Source organism: Myotis nattereri, assembly GCF_964212035.1.
Source record: "Myotis nattereri genome assembly, chromosome: 7".
NCBI classification, from domain to species: domain Eukaryota; kingdom Metazoa; phylum Chordata; class Mammalia; order Chiroptera; family Vespertilionidae; genus Myotis; species Myotis nattereri.
The window spans coordinates 80,069,462-80,097,298 of record NC_138082.1 but is presented as its reverse complement, the minus strand read 5'-3'; the positions used below and the strand labels follow the sequence as shown (position 1 = coordinate 80,097,298).

At 40.1% G+C, this 27,837-nt stretch overlaps 1 long non-coding RNA gene across 1 annotated transcript; it reads right to left on the bottom strand.

Annotated features, from left to right (window-relative positions):
• Positions 1–1,434: 1,434 nt before the first annotated feature.
• LOC308522126 lies at positions 1,435–27,455 on the bottom strand. The gene is made up of 4 exons (XR_013996215.1): positions 27,353–27,455; positions 17,213–17,419; positions 5,818–5,899; positions 1,435–2,437 (listed from the first exon to the last, which is right to left on the bottom strand). It is a non-coding gene; the product is annotated as an uncharacterized lncRNA (long non-coding RNA).
• Between the last annotated feature and the right edge of the window lie 382 nt (positions 27,456–27,837).

Here is a 27,837-nt window from a genome sequence, read left to right as displayed (position 1 = left end):
GGGGACAATTTGCATATTAGGCTTTTATTATATAGGATTATTTGTATCGTGATCAAATTTTGACAGGAAGTGGCCAGAGGGAACTTTATTTTGACTTGCAACTTTTATAAATTTTGCAAGGAAAATATATTTCTCCAGTTAGGAAAAAATGGGGAAATTTAAAGTAAACTTAAAACCTCCATCACAACACCTCATTAATCCTCTGCCAGGCAGCTTAGGGTTTTTTTGCTTTTACACACACACACACACACACACACACACACACACACACAAAACACTCAACTTTTGATCTAATTAGCATATTTCCCTTTCCATTAAACAAGCTGCCTACTGAAGAAATATGTTCATCTCTTCTTATTCAGCAGCTGCCTCACTCGCTGTCATCTAAACCCCTTATCTTATCATATTCAAAACAATTGTGATTAATTTATTTAAGCTTTTTATCTTATCTCAGGAAGGACTCTGGTTACCACATCTCTTTTTCTCTGTGGTGAGCATGCGGAGTGTGGTGGTGTATGAAGCCTGGGCGTAGAGCAACCTCTTAACCCTTTGCTGCTCCAAAGCTCCCATTTGACAGCCAACCGTCCACAGTTCCTAGCTGGCTGGCAGGACCCACCCGGCTTGGCCTCACTTGACCTGCATTCTCTTCCAGCCCTGCGTACACGCCTCAGCTCTTCGGTGGATGATGAAATCCTTGTGAGGGGCGCTTAAGCCTGCAAACTCTTTACTTCCTTTTCGCCCAACAGTGCCTTGGTCGCATAGGAAAGGTTCTGTTGGATGAACGAACCTGGAGTTTTGAGCTTGTATATAATAAAAAGTGTTCAGTTATTACTTTTTATCTACAATAAATAGAAGTTGGTGGCCAAGAAGCAACTTCCCATTTTTGTAACAATTTCCAATTGTCTACTCTTTTCAAGGTTATCTCTAACTTCTGATTACGTTTTTTAAATGTGAGTGTTTTAACTTCTCTAGGGCATGTGCTTAAACCTGCCCTGAGTTCTACTCTGAACACCCTTCATGCCCCCATTAATTTTGATAATGACATCTTTAACTTCTGCCCCTGCATAATGTGCTGACTTTATAGTTTATTTTCAGTGACAATCAAGTCATTGGATGGGAATATTTTATTGGAGAAATTTCAACATCTTTTCATCCAGAGGGTGTTTTGTTTGTTTTATTTTTTGGTATTGCTTAGTAAAGACTGATGGCTTTGGGATTAGATTTGGGTTTGAATCCTGAATCTGCTATTTAGCAATTAAATAACAGTGGACTGCTTATTTCACTTTTCTAAACCCTATTTTTTAATTTTTAATATTTTAAAAACCTGCTTATATATAATCATTGTAAGGATTAAATGAAGAAATGATGATAAGGATTTAGCTCAATGGCCAGCCCACAATTAGTGCTTAATGAATAGTATCTATGACTATTAGCAAGGTAGATATTGTATACTTTATTCATTCACTTATTCATCCATTTATCCAGTTATTATAATGTACAGATCATAGAAAAACTATTTCCCTAGGCACTAGGGGAAAACCAAAATGATTGAGACATCCTTCCTGCTTTTACTAAATGAACATAGGTGTGTATGTGTGTGTTTCACTATCTCTGTATACTTAGCTATGCAAACCATGGTGATATAATTTAAGTTAATGGCAGTATCCATGCTTTTTAATGTTAATCACTCAACCAACCAGTCTTTATTAAATATTCTCAATACCTGGTATTCTGAGGAACTCAGATGTACTGTACACAAAGGAGTGCTTACAAGAGGTCGGCTATGGGCCTGTACTAGTAAATACATATGTACCAAAGGACTGTATATAATTATAGTATCAAGGTTCAAAACTGTGGGCTACAGTTTAGCCTATTCTCAGCCAGGACACACCCAAGGGGCTATAATTTACAGGGACACCCTCTCCGGGTAAGCATGGCTGTGCCAACATCTACTCCATTTCTATTAACCTCAATCAACAGGATTGAATGAGTAAGTGTATGTTAAGATAGTGTGTGCTAAGTATATGAACTCAATCTTTTTGTTTTTAAGTCAACACTTAACAAACTTCAGCACTTTCACTGCCATCAGGTACAAATGATTTGGCTGAAATGGAGAAACAGAGTCAGAAAAGGGTCCTAATTAAAATGCCTGCAGGGAGTGAGATGAGTGGACTCTGAGAACCCACAGGAAGCCAGGGAGGAAACCCTTGGTGCGCTGGATCGCAAACACCTCCTAAACCGACTATAATATAATTTACAAATTATATTCATGCACTCGAAATCTATGAGTTTAATGTTAATAATGCCTTCTTTCTTTTAAGAAAACAGTATTCTAAGCAGATGTTCTCACACTTGTCGTTTTCACCCTGTGGACTCCCTGTGCAGCACTGTGGAGATTGCTGCTGGACTCCAGGTAGAAGATTGAAGGTCATGGTACCTAAAGAAGAGAAAAGTCAGTCTTCCTTATTCTCTCATCTCTGACACTCAAGTTCCCAGTTCTCCTTCCCAAAGCAGCCACTATGAATAGTTTCAAAAATCTTGCGCGTATTTTTCATTGTTTATTAATTTATTCAAAAGAAATTAATAGCTAATCTGCATGGGGCCTTATTTTGGATGCTTAGGAATAAATGCAATAAACACAACAGATAAATATAGCTGCCCTCATGGGGACTTTACATTTTGTTGGGGGAGACAACTAAATATTAATGTTAAATATATTTAAATGTCAAGTGGTGATAACTCCTATGAAGAAAAATAAATCAGGGTGAGGTGCTAGACAATGATAGGTAGGTAGTGTGGGGAGAGGGAGGGTACAGGGAGGAGGGGTGGGGAAGGTCACTCTAAGAAATGACAATTGAGCAGGGATCTGAGTGAGGGGTCAGGCTCACAGATAATCTGGGGAAAGCGTTCTGGCAGAGGGGCCATGAGTTGCAAAGACCCTGAGGTGAGAATGGACTAGAAGGAGATGGACATGAGGTCAGAACCAGGTCACACAAGGCTATGGAGCCCTGGTGAGGAGTCTGGTTTTAGTCAACCTGTTGAAACAAACAAAAAAAACTTTAAGCATTTTCAATGGGGGATTAAGTCATTAAATTTTTGTTTAATGGATTCCTTGGGCTGCTGTGTGGGTACTAGACTGAATGGCAGGGAGGCCAGGGAAGCAATGAGAAGGCCAATGGCCTAGTGTACCAAGAGGTAATAGCTTTCCTAGGGATGAGGGTCACAGAGGGGTGAGATATGGTTGGAATTGGAAATTGTTCTGCAGGTAGATTCAACAGAAGTTGCTGATTAACTATTCTATAAATATGCAAGCATATACTTTCCACTTCCTCCATTTTTAAAATACAAATAATAGCTTACAAACTATTCTGCATTTTGCTTTTTATCACTTGGTATTAGACAGCGATTACTGCATATTAATCTGATTACTTTTCTTTTTTGTTGTTGTTTTTTAATTTCTATTTTAAGTGAACATACACATACTTTTGAAGACAAATAGTTCTCCAAGACATACTGTGAAACACAGCAGGCCCTTGTCCCCTCGAGCATTTCCTCCTTTCTAGGGGCACCAGTTTTACCTCTTTTATCTGATTTTTTGGTTATCTTCATTTTTCTAGATAACATTCTTACTTCTTGACTTTCTGGTTTTAGATATGATCTCTGTTTTTCCATTCAGACAGAAGAGTGAAAGAGTAGGACTCAGCTCTTTTTTATCCTTCCTGCCATTTGTACTAACGTTTTGTACCCAACTTTCTCCTTATATGGCCAAATGAAAATTTTGCTTAATTCAATATTCAGTGTTAACTGGCTGACATATGACTAAGTAAAAACTAATTACCACTAAATTTGTTGCAAACTATGCTTATTTTAAATTGCTAAACGCTGTTCTGTTATCCTCAGAGTTAATTGCCAATTTTTTCCTTTGACTGGTTATCTTAATATTTTTCAAGAATTCAACACCAAAAGCTGACAGTTGTTAAAAGCATCTTTCAATAAGTTCAGCCACATCAGGTACATTTGATCAATTTCGTCTTTCTAAGGAATTTTTTCCTGAACCCTTCTGGTAAGTTCTGTGATAGATTGACAACAAAATGGCCAACAACAATTCCCTTTCCTGTGCCCATGCGCCCTCGCTCTGTAACAGTATATTTTTCACTTTGATTCTGAACTTGGCATTGTGATTTGCTTTGGACAATGAAATGTTAGCAAACATGACACAGTAGAAGTTTGAAAAGTCCTTGTACTTTGGGCTCTTGGAGTCCTGCTGCCATGTGAAGAGCAAGGTTCATCTGTTGAGTGAACAGAGAAATATATAGCCCAGTCACCCCGAGGGACCCAGTGACCACCACACCACCTGTCAGACTTATGTGAGGCTATTTGGAACTAATAATACCCAGCTCAACTGCCAACTGATCGCAGGAGCACGAGTGAGGCTCACTAAGAAAATCTAGAACTACGCAGCCAAATTGAGAGATTAATCCATGGGCATTTTAAGTCACTGCATTTTGGGTTAATTTGTCATGCAGTACTAAATAACTGATATAAGCTGCAAGTGGACTGGTTTGCTCTGATGTATAACTACTATCCTGTGTTACTGTGGTAATTAGACAGCTTATTAATATTAATAATGGGAAGAAAGCAAAGGGGAAGGCCAGACATATAAGCTTAGTCATCTGGGCAGCTTTACCAGGAAGCTATAGCTGCACACTCCCCAGCGAACCACCATCCATTCCCTGCAGGCCACTAGGGGAAGGGATCAAACAAAGGGGGAGTTAGGCACATGTGTAGTGAAGTCAAGGTGTTGTAGGGAAGGTACTTTCCTGTCAGTCTAGCCTGAGAAACCATGGATTGGTTAGGAGGTGACCCCCTTAAGAAGTGTGTGAGCCCGGCCAGTGTGGTTCAGCAGTTGAGCATCGACCTAGGAACCAAGAGGTCACCGGTTCAATTCCTGGTCAGGGCTCAGTCCTCAGTAGTGGGATGTGCAGGAGGCAGCCAATCAATTATGTTCCCTCTCATCAATGTTTATATCTCTCCATCCCCCTCCCCCTTTTCTCTCTAAAGAAATCAATAAAAATCTATGAAAAGAAGTGTGTGAAATCTTGGAAGGTTAAAATCCCCAGACAAAGGGTTCCCTCCCCCTCCTCTTGTTCCCTCTCACTCTCTTGCTCTGTGACCACTCTCTCCCATGTGCTTGCCTGTTCTCTCTCTATAGCCATGTGGCCTTAAGCAGCCATATGGACCATGGCCGTGCAGACCCCACATTGCAATGCACTGCAGCTGGGAATACAAGTTAAGCTGGCCAGATGCTGGACTAGACTGGACTTCATTATGGAACAGATCAAAGGACTAGACTGGACTTTAATATGGAACAAATCAAAACAACAATGAGGTACCATCTCACACCTGTCAGAATGGCTATCATCAACAAATCAACAAACAACAAGTGCTGGCGAGGATGCAGAGAAAAAGAAACCCTCGTGCACTGCTGGTGGGAATGCAGACTGGTATAGCCACTGTGGAGAACAGTATGGAGATTCCTCAAAAAATTAATAATGGAACTCGCATTCGACCCAGTAATCCCACTTCTGGGAATATATCCCAAGAAACCAGAAATACCAATCAGAAAGGATATATGCACCCCCATCTTCATAGCAGCACAATTTATAATACCTAAGATTTGGAAACAGCCCAAGTGCCCATCAGTAGATGAGTGGATTAAAAAGCTGTGGTACAGCCCTGACTGGTTTGGCTCAGTGGATAGAGCATGGGCCTTCGGACTGAATAGTCCCAGGTTCGAGTCTGGTCAAGGGCACGTACCTTGGTTGCAGGCACATCCCCAGTGGGGGGCATGCAGGAGGCAGTTGATCGATGTTTATCGTTCATCGATGTTTCTAACTCTCTATCCCTCTCCCTTCCTCTCTGTAAAAAAAGCAATAAAATATATTTTTTAAAAAAAGCTGTGGTACATCTACATAATGGAATACTACGCTGCTATAAAAAGAAAGGAACTTTTACCATTTGCAACAGCATGGATGGACCTGGAGAGCATTATGCTAAGCAAAATAAGCCAGTCAGAGAAAGATAAATATCACATGATCTCACTCATATGTGGGATATAATGAACAACATATACTGATGAACAAAAATAGATCCAGATACAGAGAAACACTGAACAGACTGTCCAACCTCAGAGAAGGCAAGGGAGGTGGGGAGAGGGGTAAGAGACAACCAAAGGACTTGTATACATGCATATAACCAATGGACAGGGACACTGGGGCGGTGGGGGCTTGTCCTGGGGAACAGGAGTGGCCCAGGGGAGGGTCAATCAGGGGAAAAGGAGACATATGTAATACTTTAAACAATAAAAAAAAATATGGAACAGAAATTCTGGGCAGTGGCCTTCATTCTGGCCCTGTTAAAGATGAGATTGGACTTCTGCCATGGTGAAATGGACAGAACTTGGAGGGAACCCCCTTAATTTTACATCATTAATAAAGCTTTCCACGAAACCCCATCCTCCCATGGGGACCTCAGGAAATTCTTTTCTTCCTGGTACCCCAAGAACTCCACTTTCACCGATAACACTGGGACTCTCTTCACTGTCATCCTGAAGTTGTCTTTTGCTTTTTTCCTAAATTGGATCTCCTGTTTCCAGTAACCTATGTCTTTCCCTTGCTCGCTTTCCTCTAGAAAATTCCTAAGAAAAACTATATGAGAAGTAAATTAAGTTCTTTCATGTCTGAAATGTATTCTTTTCTTTTTTTAAACATCCTGTGTACATATTATAATATTTTAATTTGAGTTTCTCATTTTAATTACAAATACCTTAAGCAAATTCATCTATTTTAAAAGTTTAAAAGAGATGGAAAGCAAAAAAAAAAAGAAAGTCACATTCCAAATTCTGGCTAATTGAACATTTCTGCTTCTCAGGAGGGAGCGATTCTGAACTGTCATCACAGTACTGCCAGAGAAGCCAAATTCCAGCTTGTACTAAAGCCAACATTTCACACACTCAGATCACCAGGCCCACATAGCCTTTACAACCAAAAGAAAGGGATTCCTTAGGCATATTTATTTTATTTCAATTACAGTTGACATTCAATATTATTTTATATTAGTTTCAGGTGTTCAGCATAGTGGTTAGATAATTATATAATTTACAAAGTGATTCCCCCAATAAATCAAGTACCCACCTGGCGCCACACATCTATATAATAAAAACCCAGTGGCCGTAACACGATAATGACCAAAGACCGGTCACCAGAAGGCTGCGTGCGCAGCAGCGCAGCGAGGTACACTGGTGGGCAGGGACTTGACTCTGGGTCCCGTGGCACTCCAGGACTTGGGGGTCCTGGGTCTCACGCAATTTCCCGCGGGTCTGGGTCTCGCGCGATTTTGTACGCTGGGTCACTAGTAGTAAATATAATAATATTGACTATATTCTCCATGCTTTACATCACCATGACTAATCTGTAACTATCAAATTGTATTTGTTAATTCCTTCACCTTCTTCACCCAGCCTTTTCCTGCAACCATAAGTTTATTCTCTGTATATATGAATATGTTTCTGCTTTGTTTTTTCATTTATTTTATTCTTTAGATTTCACATAAAAGTGAAATAATGAGGTATTTGTCTTTCTCTGTCTGACTTATTTTACCTAGCATAAAACCCTCGAGTTCCATCCATGTTGTCACAAATAAGATTTTATTCTTTTTAATGGCCGAGTAATATTTCATTATGTACATGTACCACCTCTTCTTTATCCACTCACCTATTGATGGGCACTTGGGCTGCTTCCATATCTTGGCTATTGTAAATAATGCTTCAATAAACATGCAGGTGCATATATCTTTTTAGTTACTGTTTTTGGTTTCTTTGGATATATACCAAGAAGTGGCATTGCTGGGTCATAAGGCAGTTCCATTTTTAATGTTTCGAGGGAACTCCAAACTGTATTTCATAGTTGCTGCACCGATCTGCCTTCTTACCTACAGTGCACAAGGGTTTCCTTTTCTTCACATTCTGTTTTCCAACATCTGTTGGTTTACTGATGATAGACATTCTGACAAATGCGAGGTGATATCTCATTGTGGTTATCATTTGCAAAGTGTATATTCAAGTCCTCTGCCCAGGTTTTAATTAGATTTTTGTGGGCTTTTTTTATGTTGAGTTGTATGAGCTCTTTATAAATTTTGGATATGAATCCCTTATCAGATATATCATTGGTGAATATGTTCTCCCATTAAGCAGATTGTCTTTTGGTTTTGTTGATGGTTTCCTTTGCTGTACAAAATCTTTTTAGTTTAATATAGATCCATTTGTTATGTTTTCTTTTGTTTCCTTTGCCTGAGAAGATATATCAGAAGAAAATGTTGCTACAAGAGATGTCAGAGATTTTACTGCCTGTGTTTTTTTTTCCAGGAGTTTTATGGCTTCACGTCTTACATTTAAATCTTTATTCCATTTTGCGTTTATTCTTGTATTTGGTTTAAGGAGGTGGTCTAGTTTCATTTTTTTGCATGTACCCGCCCAATTTTCCTAACACCCTTTATTGAATAGACTGTCTCTATCGTGTTGTACATTCTAGGATCCTTTGTCGTAAGTTAATTGACCATACACATTTATTTTTGGGCTCTAGCCTGTTTCATGGATTTATGTGTGTATTTTTATGCCAGTGCTATGCTGTTTTGATTACCTTGTATGATATTTTGATATCAGGTAGCATGATATCTCAACTTTGTTCTTTTTTTTATCAAGATTGCTGTGGCTATTCAGGGTCTTTTGTGGTCCATATACATTTTTGGATTATTTGTTCTAGTTCTCTGAAAAACACCATTGGAATTTTGATAGGGATTGTATTGAAGCTATAGATTGCCTTGGGTAGTATGGAAATTTTAATGATGTTAATTCTTCCTATCCATGAGAACAATATACATTTCCATTTATTTGTATCTTCTTCAAGACCTTTCTTCAATGTCTTAAAATTTTTCTGAGTACAGATATTTTACCTTCTTGTTTAAATATATTCCTAGGTATTTTATTTTGATTTGACGCAATTGCAAATAAGATTGTTTTCTTAGTTTCTCTTTCAGATAGTTCATTATTGGTGTATAAAAATGCAATTGATTTCTGAATATTTATTTTTTTACCTTGCTACTTTACTGAATTCATTTATACGTTCTAGTAGTTTATTGATGGAATCTTTAAAGTTCTCTCTATATAGATCCGTGTCATCTGCAAATATTGACAGTTTTACTCCCCCCCCCCCCCCAATTTGGAAGGCTTTTATTTCTTCTGATCACTGTGACTAGAACTTCCAATACCATGTTGAATAAGAGTGATGAAAGTAGACATTTCTATTTTGTTCCTGATCTTAACACTTTTCAATTTGCCCATTGAGTATGATGTTGGGTGTGGATTTGTTAAATATGGCCTTTATTATGTTGATATATGTTCCCTCTATTCCCACTTTGCCGAGAGTTTTTATCATAAGTGGGTGCTGGATTTTGTCAAATGCCTTTTCTGTTTCTATTGAAATAATAATGTGATTTTTATTTATTTATTTGTATTGATTTTTAGGGAGAGAAGAAGGGAGAGGGATAGAGAGGTAGAAACATGCTGAGAGAAAACATCATTGATCAGCTGCCTCCTGCATGCCAACCACTGGGGATTGAGCCTGCAACCTGAGGATGAGCTCTGACTGGGAATTGAACCATGACTTCTTGGTTCCTGGGTCAACACTCAACTACTGAGCCACACCAGCCAGGCTAAGCATATGATTTTTAACTTTCGTTTTGTTTATGTGGTGTATCGTGTTAATTGATTTGTGGATATTGAACCAACAATATTTATTCCACTGCATCCCAGGAGTAAATCCCACTTGATCAGGATGCATGATCCTTTTAATGTATTGCTGAATTCAATTTGCTAATATTTGTTGAGGATTTTTGCATCTATGTTCACCTAGAATATTAGTATATATATATAGTGGGGCCTTGACTTACGAGTTTAATTCGTTCCATGATGGAGCTCGTAACTCAAATTACTTGTATGTCAAATCTTAAAGTGAACAAGTGAGACACGTGATGCTGGGCTGATGTTGTGGCGTTCACTGTGACGTTCGCTGCGCCAACTAGCGGTGGGGTATCTGAAGCTGGCTCGTAACCCGAATTTTAGCTCGCAACTCAAAGCAAAAAATCGGCAGAGAGACGGCTCGTATCTCGAAAAACTCGTTAGTCAGGACACTCGTAAGTCAAGGCCCCACTGTATGTATGTATGTGTGTGTGTATATATATATATATACACATATATATATACATACATATATGTGTATATATATATACACATATATATATATATACATACATATATGTGTATATATATATATTAATGTTTTTGTCAGGTTTTGGAATGAGGATAATGCTGGCCTTATAAAATGAGCTTGGAACCTCTCTCTCCTCTTGAATGTTTTGGAATTGTTTGAGAAAGATAGCTATTAATTCTTCTTTGAATGTTTGGTAAAATCTGCCTGTTAAGCCATTTGTCCCAGGAATTTGGTTTGTTACAGGTTTTTTTTATTTTTTTATTACTGGTTCAATTTTGTTGGTAGCAATGGCCCCGTTCAGATTTTTTGTTTCTTCTTGAGTTAGTCTTTGAAGATGTGTTGGTTCTGGGGCCTTTGCAGGGACTCTTGTGCAGATCAATGTCTGATGCTGCCTGAGACCAGCCCCAGGCTACCTATTCAGGCTACAAAGAGATTCATGGTTGGGAGCTTCCTCTGCTGAACTTGGTTGAGCATGGGAGGGAGCAAGCTGTGAACCAAGGTTGGCTGCCACCAGTACTGGGCCTGAGGCAGGTTAGCAAAAACCCCAAGGCACCCCAAGACCTGCCACTGTCTGCTGGCTGCCTGTTAGGCTGGGCCACTAAAAAAGCCTTGGGCATTATGCAAATTATGTGAGACAGGTTCTCAGGGACTAACCAGTTAGGGGTGAGTGGTGTTCATACAGTTTCAAACTCAGCCCCAGTGCTGGTCTGAGGTCACTCAGCAAAAGTTTTAGGGTACACTGAGGCCAGCCACCACCTTCCGGGGCCTGCAGAATGTTTCAGTGGGGCAAGGGGTCTCAGGGATTTGTCAGTGTGGAGCTAGTTGAGTTCACCAGGCTGAAGCAGATTTAAGATTTGTCTGTGTGTAGGGAGGGCTTGACACAGGAAATGCGGAGCCTGTCAGCTGTGGGGGAAGACGGCCTTGCCCTGGAGCCAGACAACTCAGTTTCTCCCTGTGTGTCTCGGGCACCCCTCCAGCTTGACAGGAATTCCTTGAGAGTTTTTTAAGAAAAACTACAAAGCAGGCTCAGGCTGGGTGCTGGGGACAGAGTCTCTGGCCCCACCAGAGTTGGTTTGGGCAGGGCCTGGGAGCTGACAGGTGGAGCCCAATGGACCTCACTAGGCTTCCGCTGCGTTGGGGGGAGTGCTCAACCCAGGAAAGATGGAGTCCATGGCATGACTCAACACAGGGGTACTGGAGACTTTTCCTCCGTCCCTTGCTCCAAAGCCACACAACTCAGCCTCTCCCTGAATTACTGAGTGGCCATCCGTCTGCTGGAGTCCAGGGTGAGTGCCTGCAAGTGAGATTGTGTGCCGTCCCTTACAGTGGTTCTCGACCTTCCTAATGCCGTGATCCTTTAATACAATTCCTCATGTTGTGGTGACCCCCAACCATAAAATTATTTTCGTTGCTACTTCATAACTGTAACTTCGTTACTGTTATGAATCGTAATGTAAATATCTGATATGCTATATGTATTTTCCGATGGTCGCGACCCAAAGGTTGAGAACCGCAGATGCCTGGGTTTCCAGCAGCCTTCTGTCTCCCAGGGGAGGCAGAGGAATCACAACCAAATGTTATGTGGGCTCCTCTTCCTGACATTGGTGCTCCAGGCTGGGCCCCCCCCCCCCCCCCCCCCCCCCCCCGCTCCTCCTACCAGTCTCAATATGGCTTCTTCTGCAAATTCTGACTATCGGACTTCTGTTCAGCTACTCTTCAGGTGGTTATCTAGGTTGATTGTTCTGTAATTTAGTTGTAATATTGATGTCGTCCTAGGAGGAGGTGCGTGCAGCTATCACCTACTCCGCCATCTTGGACCTTCCTGGAGAATATATACAGATATTATTTTCTATTCTCATATTTAAATGATAGTTTTGTTGGGGATATAATTTTAGGTTGTAAATTATTTTCCTTCAGAAATTTGAAAGCCTTCCTGCATTGCTTTGGAGCTTCTAATGCTCCTGGTCAGAAGTTAAAATTTAATCTATGTCCAAGGATGATGAGACCACCACACAATATCTAAAATTAAAGGACAAAGATGAATTTATTACTTGTTGTAGTAAGGGAGAACTATGTTATTTAGGCTCAGTCTCTCCAAGCAGAGCTGACTGTTGAACCTGGGGAAGCATGGAGTTCAGGGACTGGTTGACTTTCAGAGGCTTTATTGCCATCATCAGTAGAATCATAGTTCCTTTGGAATAAGTCTGCCCCTGACTGGTCAGTGTTCAGAAGCGAATGACTGATGCTGATTGGTTCATTGCGGGGAGTTGACTTTGATAGACATTTAAATAAGTTCAAACCCAACTTTTGATGGCTATTTATTATCATGACTACAAAACAATTGTCTTCATCTAAGTTTGGAGGAGCAATTTTTTACTCACTACTTGCTGATCCTTTGTATATGACCTGGATATTTTTTTCCTTTTTACAGTCTTGAAGGTTTTTCTCTTTGCCTTCATTATTTGAAATTTCACAGTGTTGTTGCATTTGCCTGAGTCTGTTTTCACTGGGTAAATGTTTCAATCTAGAAACTCAGATTATTAACTTTCTCCTCTCCATTTTCTGTCCTTCCTTCTTTCCTTCCTTCCTTCCTTCCTTCCTTCCTTCCTTCCTTCTTCTTTCCTTCCTTATTTTTTATTACTTTTCTTTTTTTTTCGTTCCTTTTTGTGAGTGCAGTCAGTTTATTTGGGGGGTGATCCAAGAAAACACCAGTAGGGGAGTAGAGAATTAAGACAGAAATAAAGGAAGCCAATAGAAGTTCATTATCAAGCAAGTCAATATTTTGGACTATTAAGTACAACCCTGCCTGAGGAGTTCTGGGAGCAAGTGAAGAATATGCACTGCAGTTATCTCACGTGGGGTGTAAGGGAACTAGAATACTTTTATCAGTAATTGGCAGTTAGCACCTGCCAATCACCCATTGAAGACTATTTCCACAAAGACAAGGAAAGTCAGCACTCAACACACTACAGGTAGATCAGACCCTGGTGGCCACAGAAAACCCTCTACAAAGAGATTTATGTGCTGGCACTTGGGAGGACGGGCTAGTGTGCAATGAAATGGTAGTCATGGCCAAAGAGATTTATGTAGTGCACTACATTTTTCTATTTTTTAAAAAATGCTAATCTTCCTTGATCAGTTTCCTAATTATCTTAGTTTTTGTCTCCTATTTTCCATCTCTTTTTCTTTTGGCTGGTAAAACTTCTCAACTTTATATTTCAACCTTTCTATTGAAAACTGCTTGCTTCTGCTATTGTTTTAATTTCCAACACCTTCTTTATGTTTTGGTTATGTTCCATTTATCTACTTGCTTGTTAATTTATATTGGAATAGAATTCTGTTCTTGTTTCATGGTCACAGTAGCTTTTCTTTGTGAGATATTTGGCATTTATTTTACCTTTATTTCTTCAACATTACTTTTTTCTCTTTATTTTATTTTCTATTTTCCAGATTCAAGGCTTTCCTCAGATATCTCAGTCTTTGTATCCTACGATGTTTAAGAATGAAACACTAGGACACTGCTAGAAGCCCTGAGCATATGAGAGATGTTGGTCTGATGTGAGCTTCTCTGTAGGAGCATCAGAATGGGCAGTTTAAAGGGGAAACTTCGAATTTCAGTATCTTTTCAATGTCATATCTTTCATCATAGACTAGCCATATTTCCAAGAAAAGACTCTTCCAGTATCCTGCCAGGAGGGTGAAAGTCTAGCTTTCTAGACTTTCTAGAAAACAGATGTGTCATGTTGTCTCCAAAGCTAATATGCATACATTCATTTAATCCCCTATTGTTAGTACAGACCCCTGAGCCTCAGATGAACTGGTATTCCTCCATGCAGACCGTCTATTTTATGTCATTCTGAAAATGAACCATCGCTCTTTGACAATTAAGAAAGGGCAATTTCTGAATGCATGGATCTAGGGAGGAGTATAAGGACCCAGTTCCTTCTAAACAGACTTACCAACAATACTTCTTATTGAATGCACACCCCTTTTATACTCACTTCCACTAAGTGCCTGCTGCCATTAGTTTCTAAGGCTTTGGATATTCTGGAAATCGGATTAGTTCTTAATTTTCTCCACTACTTGATTAGATTCCATTTCTCAGCTCTGTTTATTCTATCACCATATATTTGATCTCTTCTCCCACTCTCTCCATTCATCGAGTTTCAGCCTTAAACTATTCCTTCACAGGTTGTGTTAGTGGGGTTCCAAGAATATGAAAAAGTAGAAATGCCTGTTAAATCTTCTATCTTTAAACATAACTTGTTTTTCATTTTTTATTTATATGAAGTGTGTTAATGGCTCCATAATTAAATCTAGCTTATAATTTATTTGTGATAGATCTAAAACTGATTTATGAAAGATGGCTCCAGTTACAGTATCTTAAAGTGATGTTTTCTATCCCGGCGGGTGTGCCTTAGTTGGTTGGAGCATCACCCCATACACTGAAAGGTCACGGGTTCAACTTCAGATCAGGGCACATAACCAGATTGCAGGTTCGATACCCAGTCGGGAGGTATACAGAAGGCAACCGGTCAATGTTTCTCTCTCTCTCTCTCTCTCTCTCTCTCTCTCTCTCTCTCTCTCTCTCTCTCTTTCTCTCTCTCTCCCTTCCTCTCTCTCTGAAATAAATGAGAACATGTCCTTAGGTGAGGATCTAAAATTAAGTACTATTTTTCTCCTTAACAATATAGAACAGAAAAAGTAGTTTGGCATTAACTTGGTTAAAGGGGGAAACATAATTGTAAGTCAAGACTAATATTCCTGGGAATATTTTTCTAGGCATTTGTATGCCAACAGATTGCATAACAACCTTAATAAGAAAATTCCCAAGCCTGTGCAAACTTGTAGGGGCGGTGTAGTCATGCATAATCTCATGCTAAACTCTGCCAAGACAGTGCTTACTGTGGAATTCATAATTTCAGTCTTCATTCCACATAGTCGCTCAAAGCTGGAAACATATGTGCTCAGGAATCTTCAAGTTAATCACTTTTCCCTGTTGTACCAAATGCTTAATACAGACTTCTTAACAACCTGTCACTAGAGTAATCTGCTTGCTGATGATATGATAAATCACACACAAGGTAGTTAATGTTGTTCTGTAAGTTAATGTTGATCTGTTAATTGCAGTCATTTTTTCCAGAGCTCTGCTCTTCTGCTGCCTTGTGGAGGTGACGAGCTGTCTTACTCAGACCCAAGCCAGACAACAGCACTTAACGCTGCAAAGCAAACACCAGCAGGAAAGCACATGTAGGCAGTGATTCCGTCTCTCCCTGCAATGGCTCCTTCTTCTCTGCCGGGAACCACGATCCTCTCTCCCCACCTTAAGAACATCTCCCCTTGATTCTGTCAACTCCTGAAAGTTGCCTTTGACCTTCCAGTGGCTTTTCTTACTTCTATCCTCTTTCATACCGTAATGGTTTGTGCTGAGATGACTTAGACCCTCTTTATTGAAAGATAACTTACAAATCAACTCAAATATAATGAGCCTCAGGAGGAAATCTTGACTCAAACTTCTCTCCATTAACTATATCTGAGTTGGTAATAAGAAAAAAATATTAAACAGTTATTTAGATATTGTGCTATTACTTTACGTGTATTAATTCTTTTCCCCATCACAATAATCCTATGAAATACAATCTATTAAACCCATTTTTATAAATAAGAAAACTAAGCCCGGAGTGTTTATTTAGTTTGCACAAGGTAAAATGCTGATCAGTGGCAATCACATATTTGAGCAGTACCGCCATTCATCCAGTTACCCAAGCCAGAATCAACATTAATTTCTCTCTTTCCCTTTCTTTCTATATTCTCACTATCTTAGGCCAGGCTACCGTCATCTCTCACAGCACTAGCCTTCCCACTATTTTCATTCATGGTCCTTAGAGACTATTTTCCATGTAGCTGACATGTAGAATTTGATAAATCCACAATTATAATCAAAGCTTTTTAATAAACTTCTTTCAAAAACTGACTTCATGTCATCAAAATCGTTGTATAGATAACAAGATATCTTTACTGTGTGGATAACACAATTAACAAACCAAATCTGATGGATGTATATGGAACACTGAATACACATACCAAAGATAGAGAATATGAATATTTTTCAACAACACGTGCAACATTTACATAACTTGACTATGTCCTAGCTCACAAAGTTGAGTCTCAACCAATACCAAATAGTCATATCATACAGACAACAGTCTTTGACCATAATATAATAAAATCACAAATCAGTAATTAAAAGATACTCAACTCCTCTGCATGGTTTTCCCCTTATTCTTCCCCCTATAAAAGGAACTACGATTCCCAGGTTCCCTTGAGCTTTGGCATCCAGGAAGTCTCCAACAATGGGAGACACTGACAGCACTGACCTGAGATTGGGAGGAAGAAGGGAAAGGCAAGCTGTTTCCTCCTTCCTACAGAAGTGCCCACTTTAGCTCTAACTCACTTCAGATGACTCCAGATTAAAGCTTGAGTAAAGCCACCTCCTTCTATTGTCCCTTCAGACCTACAAGTGGTAATGGGTTCTTGCTGTTGCTAATCTCTGGATTGCCTCAGTGTCCCCAGTTGGTTTCTCAATACATGGTCACCATGGAATCAATTCTCTGTATTAAAGTCCCCTCCAGTCAAATCTGTATATCTATATTTATCCATGTATCAGTGTTATGTAAAATTTCTCAGGGCAAGAGCCTTAAGAAAGAGGCTGACAACTCCAGCATTACTATATAAGTTTATCAAGGGAATTTATATCCGAGGCTCATCGTGGATATCCTCAGAGCTACACAGCAGGTGCTAAGTGGTTGTACAGGACAAAACAGGATGGACAGGAATACTAGCATGTGACCCGCCGCAGGTAAGGGGGAAATGCCTTACATACTTACGCAAGGGCCTGTTCCAGGAACAAGCTTGCTTGGGGCACAGGACGGAGGTCAGACAGTCTCTGAGAGGTTTATGGGAAGCAACCTCTGCTCTGGCTCAGATCTAGCTGATCTAGTGCGAAGGTCCGCGGCAGTGAGGCAGGTCAGGCAGCAGTCACATCATGGAACAGGGTGTCTTCCTGTGGTTTCTCTGTCATGACCGATATAATTCTGCAGAATTAGAATTGACATCCAAATAATTTATGGGTTAGTATTTGGAGAAGAGCAACAACAAAAACTGCATATCCAAGTTTTGGGATGTAGGTAAAGTATTACTTACAGGGAAATTTATATCTCAAAAAGCAAGATCTCAGGTTGACCCTCCTCCAAGTTTAAATGACTTGTTTGTACTATACTCACTGGTCAAGTTGTTTTAACTCTTCTCCTTTTTTTTTCACCAATTATGTATCATGCCCCAATTTTTGAAGTACCTGCAACCCCACTTGTACTAGCCTATCAGCTTTGGAAGCAATGCTTTCACCCCCATGCCTGCCTTGGTCAGTAACTTCCTGCTGATTGGTATACTCTACAATGCATACCTCTTGCCCTGGCTTCTCTCCTAAACTCCATCTCCATGTTTACAACTGTGTACTGGCCCTCATTTACATTTTCATGACCCCAAATGTAACCTGGCAAATACGAAACTCATCATCCTGCTCCTCACCCTCTAGAACAGGGGTGGGCAAACTTTTTGACTCGAGGGCCACAATGGGTTCTTAAACTGGACTGGAGGGCCGGAACAAAAGCATGGATGGAGTGTTTGTGTGAACTAATATAAATTCAAAGTAAACATCATTACATAAAAGGGTACGGTCTTTTTTTTTTTTTTAGTTTTATTCATTTCAAACGGGCCGGATCCGGCCCGCGGGCCGTAGTTTGCCCATGGCTGCTCTAGAATCTGCTGCCATGGATCCTCTGCCTGACCTGTCACTTTCCCAAATACCTATCTTGAAAATTCAGATGCCTTCAGGCCATTCAGATGCATCACTCATAGGAATGGCTTTTGTTCCAAGCAAAGAGCCTGACACATACTAAGATGTTTGAATCATCAAAAGCCTCCACCCTCTTTCTAATTCCACATCCTTCTATTTTTTATAGCTCTGTCATGCCCTCTCAAATCCATTCTCTTCCTTCTGTTTCTGTTGTGACTAGTCCTCCTGACCACTCACCTGGAGAGGCACAGGGCCTGCTGAAACTCAGAGTTAAATTATAACTAATCTCATAATGTAGTGTTTAACAAAAGTCATGTTACAAAGCAAAATGCTTCTCCCTGGCCAGTGTGGTTCAGTCAGTTGAGTGTCATCCCACACACTGAGAGGTCCTACGATTCCCAGTTGGGACACATCCCCAGGTTGCTGACTCAGTCCCTGGTGGGCGGGTGGGGTGTATGAGCTGGGGGTGGGGATGGTGCTGGGGGGCGAGGGTTAGAGGTGGGATCTCAATTCCCAGTGGGGGCTGTGTGGGAGGCGGCTGATTGATGTTGCTCTCTCTCCCTCTGCCTTCCTCTCTCTAGAATAATAATAAAAAAACATTTTTTTTAAAGCCCAGCAGTCTTAAAAAAAAAAAAAGGCAAAATGCTTCCTAGTCAGCAAGAAGAATGAGACCTGATTGCAAGGTCCCTAAAGCTGTTAACATAATTGAGAAAGAATGTGATGAGCAGATGGAGAGTTGGTATGCAGAAAACAGGGCTACAGCTAACAATGTCAGCAGAGTCAAGCCGGGCCCTGGTCAGATGCATCCCTGTCCCAGGGGTTCAGCTTCCTCGGGTGATGTACGTAGCCCAGTGGTTGCAATCTTTTTTGTTGACTTTACCTTCTATACGGTAAAACCAAACCTAACCAACCTTGAAATTCTGGCTATCCCACAACTATTCCTTCAAATATCCAGGCTCAGAATGTAAAAATTATCACAGACTCTTCGTCCCTTCTATTCCTTGTATCGACTTGGTTGATCCTTTTTTGATTCTTACTTTTCCCTTTTTCCCTTCTTTTTTATTCCCGCCTCTTCCCTTCCAACCGTAATTTATAAAGTGCTCATTAAAGCGCACCCAGGTTAGTTCTCCAGTTCCATCTCTTTGCTTCTAGTCACCTGTTCCGAGAGTCCTGCCCCCGCGCTAGATTCCTCATCCTTGTGCTTCTTTTCCCGGGTAATGTCAGGAGACCCAGGAGCACACAAAGATTCCCAGCAGCCTGTCCATCCTGGCATTTAAAATAGGCCCCACCTTCCTGAGTGAACCTGCATTCCACCCCTCACTAACATGCTGTGGGTTTCAGCCAGGTGGAGTTCTCTGCCCTTCCCTGAACAGATTATGCTCATATTTGCCACCCAGACTTTGCAGGGTTCCCAGACCAGAGCCACACTTCAAAGTCCCCTTTCTCCTTAAAACCTTTACTGATATTCCTGACCGACTCTGATCCTTCCTTCTCTGGCATCCTTCAGGCCCAACGACATTTAGATGGGGCGAATTTGCCATGAACTAAAGAGCTTACATTTGAGGGCCCCTTACTTGGACAGCCCTCTCCAAGATTATGTACCCAATTTTTATTTATAATTTTGTATTTTTTTTTCTTAAAGGAGATCTTTTAAGTTGTAAAAGCCTCAGATCTTACATAATCTGGATCTGTCCCTGAGTTTAAGCAGTTGATTATATTCTTTCCAAGAAGTGTTTTCTAATTGGTTAATGTACAACCAACTCGTTTTCTCAACTTAGAACTTCTTGCTATAAAATGTATAGTGTGTAGTGTGGTAATGAAAATGGTCTTTGGTGAGGTCCTACAGACTCCAAACATAACTTCTGCCACTTCCAAGCTGTGTGACAAGTTTTATTTCTTAATTTTATTGAGTCTCAGTTTCTCATCTGATAAGTGGGGATGAATATGGTGAAGGCTGCATTATGACTTTCAGAGCCTCAAGGCACTTTTGCCTTAATAGGCCCCTTACTCTATAAAAAATACTATGAATTATAGTTATGACTGTGTGAGCACAAAGACTAATATCCAGGGAAGGTTATATTTATTTCTTTTCCCTTTTAATTCTGAAAGAAACTAAAACATTTTTCTGGACTTAACAAAAGTATTGTGGAACCCAGGCATTGTGGCTAGTGAGCCTAGTGGATAATTAAGTCAGGCATTGATTACAATCTCCACACATTAGAAGTTGATAAATGATATGTAAGAGGATGAATGTGAAGCATTTAACTTGACATATATCAGGTGCTCAGTACATATTAGCCATTATATTTTTGCTACATGCCTCTTTTGTATCCTTCACAATGAGTAATGATTATAAATGCTTACTAATGATTTGAATAGGGCATATTTGTAGTGTTGAAAGACAAACTGAGACATATTAAAATTTTTAAGAGTTCATTTGATCAAAAATCTATTGGAATCAGGCAGCACTAACCAGGGAGAGGTTAGGAGTGCTCCACGGATAGCAGCCAGTGGAAAGACTTATGGAGAAGAGACGAAAGCAAAGCAAGGGGATATTTTGATTGGCTACAGGCTAAGTGCTGTATATGGGAAAGCCTACTGGTAGTTTGTGATTAGTTGTCCTTAGGTTTTGATTTCTTAACCCTGAGGCATTTCAGACCCCCTTAATAAAGTATTTCTGGAGTCACCAGCAGAAGTGATATAATCCATCCTGTCGTTTTCACAAAACCTCTAAAATAGATATTCACACAAAACCTGGATAGCATACTTAAGGCCTGAGTGCCTGACCAGGAATTAAACCATGACCTTCTGGCTCATAGATTGATGTTCAACCACTGGGCCATGCCTGCCAGGCACAAGGATAACATTTTCATTGGGTCATTCTATGACCTGAAGAAGTGAGTTCTTGTTTTCCAGTGCCATTACCATGGATAGTTTGCTGCCTTGACCTTGAGTAGATGAAACATGCCTGAGATGCTGGTCACCATTATAACCTCACCAGGATACTGGACAGTCAGCACTATGCAGGGTATCTAATACTAGGTTACCTGAAGCTACAAGTATTTTGTTAGAACATTAACTGCAACTTCCTCCTACAGCAGCCCTTCAACTAGATTAGCTAGTGCACAGCAGGACTGCTTTTGTTCCTCCTCCTTGGTTACATGCCTTAGTATTTCTGTTTTTATAGTCAACACTTGGCCAAATAGAAAGTTCACAAAAGGCACTTGCAGGGGGTCAGTTGTCAAACATCTTTGTGTTTCAATCAGTTAATTAATTTTGTGTTCTTTATGCTGTGAATAAAAAAGGCTCTTTGCATCAGAGAGATGGATGGCAAAAACTTAATATGTTTTGCTTCACCTGCTTGTCAACAATAATCTGGTTGATAAGTGTCTTAAGAGCCATTTTATTTAATAAAATATATATAGTTATGTAATTTTCTATTTGCATATAGGAGACAACACTGAATACTCATTATGAATAAAGGCTTTGAATTCGGAAAGGTTTTCAAAACCTTTCCGAATTCAAAGCCTTTATTCATATCTTGGTTCTAATAGAAAAGGTCTGGAATTAAATACTGTTATTAGAGGTTACCGCTGGTGTGGGGCACTGGAGAGAGGCTGGGCACTCTACTTTTCCTTTACCCCCCTCTGGATTAGGTTGACTGCCATGGGCATGTATGACTTTTGTGACTTGAAAAGAAGGGAAGAGAGAGAACTAATTCTGTGACCTTACAGAAACCATTCTGCCTCTGTGTACCATAATGTAATCATCCATAATATGGGGAATTATTATCAGGAACATGAGGTAATGCATATAAAGCATTTAGTATTTTTCCTGCCACATATTTGACATCCAGCAAATGCTGACTATTACCACCAGGAAAGTGATATCTGGTATCAAGTAAGTGTCAAAAAATGCTTAAGTAGTAAAAATAAAAATTAAAATTAAAAAGTGATAGGTATTCTTATTAACTACATTTTTAAATTTTATTTTGCTTGTTCTTTTTTATGCTTGGCAATTTTTTCTTGTTTTTTGCTTTGAGTTATTTGACATTGATTCTTTGTTTTAAAGAAAAGATAGACCCAAATTGAAAGACATTCTTCAAAATAACTGTCCCAGACTCTTCAAAAGTGTTAATGTCATAGAAACAAACAAACAAAAAAAGATTGAGAAACTATTAATGCTAATTTCCTGATATGGATATTGAATACTCATTAATGTCTGAAATTATGTTAAAATAATTAATTACTAAAAATAGGCAGATAATGGAGAAACACTGAATCATCACTAACAGAATGAAAATTGATACAAATTCCCTGAAGGACAATTGGAAAATATCTTTCAAAAACAGAAATGCACATACCCTTTGATCCAGAAGTTCCACTTGTAAGTAATTAGCCCACAAAAATGGTTCCATATAAGTGAAAAGGTTTCAAATAAAATGGTATATTCATTACAAGACTTCATTGTAAGAGCAAAGTTTGGAAACAACATACATGACCATCAGTAATAGGATGCTTAAATAAAATATGATACCCTTATAAAATAGAGTAAAGTAAATATAATAGACTGCTCTGAATGTACTTTACTGGAAAGAATCCCAAGAGAAGGGACATTAGGAGAATAAATAACATTGGGCTAAAAGGCATCAAAATAAGGGGGTTCTGGCAAGAGCATAGCCCCAAAGCGGAGTTCATAATTTAGCATTTAAATTTTGCTTCTCTGCCAAGACTCAACAAGGTTTTGCTTGTAATTTTATTTTCAACATGATAACCCTAACCCTTACCATGATTCTTTCAGAGCGAGTCAGAGAGTAACTTCAGCCTCATCTTTACCAGGAACACACTAGCTACCTACAGGAACAGCCCTGCCTAGTGAATCAGCCAGTCAATTAGACACTGATGGATGGTCACGGCACAATCTTTTATAGTTCATTGCCACAACACACCCTAGGATGATTCAACAAAAATGAAGAACTAGGGATTCTAGGGCAGTGTCAGATCTAGAAAAGCAATTCCAGCACAAGTTCCTTTCTCCACGGTGGCTTAGCAACCTCAAGTCTCTCAAGGTAGAGAGGAAAATCAAGTCAAACAGGCCTCCCTGAAGACAAAGTGTAAAATACCAGCTACCATCTTTGTTCCTGGTGATGGCACTAAATAAATATTTGTTCATGTGAACTATTATACATTCTCTACACTTCTTGTGTAAGCAATCAAAAGTTAACTGTCATCTTTGAAATGTAGATAAAGCAAAATACCTGCTCATCATTATTTTATTTCCCTTGCTGGTATTTTTTCATAGCTTACTTGTTTTACACATTTGTCCCAGACTTCACCCTAAATCCCCCTAGAAAAAATTTGCTTGTTATAGTGCAAGATGGGCTGATGGTTTGAATCGTCCCTCCACTGTGAAAAAACTATTCAGAAAAGAAGGCTGCATGAAGTAGTTCCTGTTTGAAAGAGGGAACTCTAGAGTTAGAAGTCTTAAATATGAAACCAGCTCTTACATGTATCAGCTGTGTGGCCTGGCTTTCTCTGGCCTCCATTTTCTTAATTATAGGTGCTAAAAGGAACTCATTGAACAGGTGATAAGATTAAAGGTGATGTAACGGATCGAAGGCAAGATCTGTTGCTAATGCATATTCAGGAAGTGTGAGCTATTTTCATGTGCTATGTCACTTCCATGTATATGAACAGGACGGGATGGAAGGCTCCAGAAGGGTGTTTTGCTGCCCAGTTTCTCCACTCCGCTTAGGGTGACCTACATTCCCTGGGCAATTCTGCCTGCTTGCCTGCTGGGCTGCTGACCCATTCCCTTATGCTCCTGCTGAACTACCCATCAACCTGGTAAAGTAGTCATCACGGAGATGTTGGTTACTTTGACTTTTCAACTTAGAGAGTGGTGGTTTAAGAAGTGTGTTTAGGCTGGGGGCCATTCAGCAGCCTCACATTATGCCTCATTCCACTCAGGTCAGCCCTGCAGGCTGGGCTGTGGCCCTTGTGTGAGTTGGCCACCTCACACCAGAGGCTGGTTGGATGGGTGGCTGAGGCCACACTTTTCATGCTCCACGGTCGCTTTGCACATTGATGACGTCTGTCTTTCTGCTTCCCTTCCTCTCAGATCAAAGTGGAATAGAGCTCATTAAAGTTTTATAGGCATAGTGCCAACAAAGAAGTTCAGGAACTGGGGTTGGTTGGAGAAGAATCATTAGAAAAGATCTACTGTATGTTCTGGGAGCCATGACTTAACCCATGATGCCTGGCTTTGCCTTCACGTACTACTGAAATTGTTTCCCAAAGTCACCAATTCCCTCCTGCAGCTAAGTCCAGTGAACATTTTTCACTTATTCTCTTACACAACTCTGAGAACCCCTCTGTCCTGAGATTCTCTCACCCACCCTTGATTTTTGTGGTCCCACATTCTGCTGCTCCTTCTCCCCCCGCCCCGACTGTTCCTTTTCTGTCACATTTGTGGCCAATGCTTCCTCTGCCTGTCCCCTAATTTTATAATTTATTATTATAAACCCTCCTCTTCTTTCACATTCTCTTTTGAAAATCATCTACAGCCATCACCTCAATGAGAAAGCATATATTGATGTCTCCCCCAAATTGATACATACAACCCAAACTTTGCTCCCCAGTTTCAGACCTTAATATCCATTTTGTCTTCTGGAACCGCCACTTGATTGTTCACGAACACTTTCATCTTAGACTCTGATACTCCTATTTGGGTACCACTGGTTTATTTTGGCGGAAGGTGATACCAGGAGAAATTCTAAGGGGATGGGAAGAAATTCTAAGGGGATGGGAGACAGGGAAAGAAAGCAAGCTAATAGTGTTGATAACTAAAGAAAGCTAAAAATTATTACTACAGGCAAATGTGTCTCCGTCTCACTGGAGACCCTCTGAGACACTGGGAGGAAGATGCTTCAGAACTGATGCAAAAAGACACAAGAGAGCTGAGTCATTTATTCATTAATCCCTGTCCCTCACTATTGATGGTCACTCCTGGGACATTAATTTCCTGGAACTTCTGGTCTGACTCCAGGTGCTCTGCAGCTCAGCTTACACTGTGGCCAGAGAACGGCCTCAGGCAGAGAGGTAGGAAGCTGTCTTCACCTGCAAGCCTATCTGCAGGCAACTTCAACGGTAGGCCAAGGGGGTGCGAGTGGATAAATGGCAGTGTCCACCACACACTTCAAATCAACATTTCCCAAACTGACTTCAAGGTCTTAACCTCCAGGTCTGCTCTTCCTCTTGGGTTTCTATTATCAGCCTAGTGTCCAACTCAGAGTCTTGAGCAATCTCAGTGTCATGCTAGATTTCTCTCTTTCATACACCATCCATATCATGTCTGTCATCAGCTTGTTAGTTCTACCTTCTATATTTTTTTTCAAATGTGTCCATATTGTGCATTCCACAGTCAATACTAATCTCAGGAGACCATAATCTCTCACCTGGATCACTATATAACCCCCCCGCTGATCTTTCTATCTCCTACCTCCACACGTTGTCTCTCCCAATCTATCTTGAACATAGCAATCAGAGTGGCTTCTAGAAACAAATCTTATCATGCTACTTCCCTGCTAAAAACCATTCAGTGATTATTTCCATGATGTAGAGTCCACACTTACTAACATATTTTTCTAGATTTTCCATGACCTTGTATTTCCTTACCCCTTTAACTTGAAGCCTTGTCCCTTTCCTATTCAATTATTCTCTAGAAAACATGTCTCTCTCCCTTACCCATACACAGTTCCTTCAAATATGCCAACCTCAGGGCCTTTGCTGACTCTGTTCTTCTGGTTAAGACCTACTGTCCCTGAGATCACAATGACAAGTCACTTCTTTCAGGAAGTCTTCCCTGATTGCCTCAGCTATAAGATTCCCATAGCACCCTGTGTGTCCTCATCATGGTATTTCTCAAACTGAATTGTAGGCTGTTTACCCATATAGAGCCATCTCCCTCTCCCCAGACTGAGAACTCTATTAGGTGGTGGCCTGTGTCAGTCTTGATAACTGTTGTGTTATTGGCACACAGCATTATCTGGTACATAATAAGAACAATACATATCTATTGAAAAAAGGTATCTCTCTCCAGTGGCAAAAGCAACAAATACATAAGTTTGGCTGGCTGCTGACTCTTTTCCAAATGCCTGAAATCTGAGAGCTCAAAGCTGTTTTTACATTTAAATACCACATAGCAAAGAAAGGTCTGTCTGTGAAGTCAGTGGGCCAGGAGAAAAAGTGATATCAATACACCAACCTCCCACCTACTGCTGGAGGAAATTATCACAACTTTGAAGAGTATCCAAAAAGATATGTTTTCCTGGAAAAAGCAAACCAATGACCTTTCCAGAGCCCCAACTTTTAGTAACCCAGTACAGTGGATCTATTCATCTTCCCAGTAATGATTTTTTTTTTCTCAAAGCACTCAATTCATTTTTCATTGCTGACATGTAATCCAGAAATAATAGAGATTGGTCTAGTATAACTCATATCTAAAAAGGGAAAGTACCAACACCCTGAAAGAAAAGCTACGAATTAAGTATTACTAAAAATAATTCTCAGCAAGGCAGGGAGATATGAAAGGCCTTCAGTGGTAGGCGGTATTTCTTTCTGTTGTTTATTATAGATGTATGTGGTCTCCAATAGGAAGACCATTCTCCGTTTGAGAACACCATTCTGACACAATTTTTGTAATTGCATCGCAGAATTCATATTCAAACTTTTTTTCTAGTTCTATTTTCTAATAAAGTCCTGCTCAGAGGTGCTAAAATTTAAACCAGTCTCTTAAAACCTAAACTCCCACTGTGTGGCATGTATTCAAATATTAAAAACTGCTTTGAGCTCTCAGATTTCAGGCATTTGGAAAAGAGTCAACGCAGATGGGCAGAACCCTGCTGAACAGGTAACAACAAACCTTTGTTGGTTTAGCCACTAAGATTTGGGGATTCTTTGTGTCTATAGAAATGATAATTTGTTGTCAATCCTCTGACTTTAGAAGCTGACACAAGAATCAGTCTTATTACTCAAAGGGCCACTTTAGACAATGGAGCATAGGTACTAAGCAAATTCAGGTCACCTGATAATTTCTTCTTTGAATTAACCCTACAGAACTCAAACTTCAAGTCTCCCCACTATAAGGCCAAATGCTGACATAGAAAGCTTACCTCATGGAGAAACAGAATGAGAGATTCTTGAGGAGAGGCAGAGCAGGGGATCAGCACAATAAAGCACAGGCACCAAGCTAGGCATGCTCAGTTCCTCCTCCCCATCACCAAGGAGACCAGGCGCTCTGCAGGGGAAGTAGTCCCACGCTGCACCTTCTGAACAGAAGAACCTATTTACCCTGAATGGTAAGTAATGGAATAGTGGATTGTTGATCCAATTAAGCCCAAGAGCAAAAGCTAAAGAGACTTATAGGGCCTTCTTTCACTTCGATTTAGTTTTGAAAAGGACCAGCATTGTAGATACTAAATTCATGTGATGTGACATCTGTTCTGGAAGATAGAGTGCGAGGTCCCCATCTTCAGGGACAGCAGGATCCTGCACTGTTCCTGGGACTGGAACAGTTGGGTCAAATACATGGAGTCCCACTTAAGGTCATTGATAGGTTCTGTGACTTTAAGCAAAATGACATACAATGAAACCAACT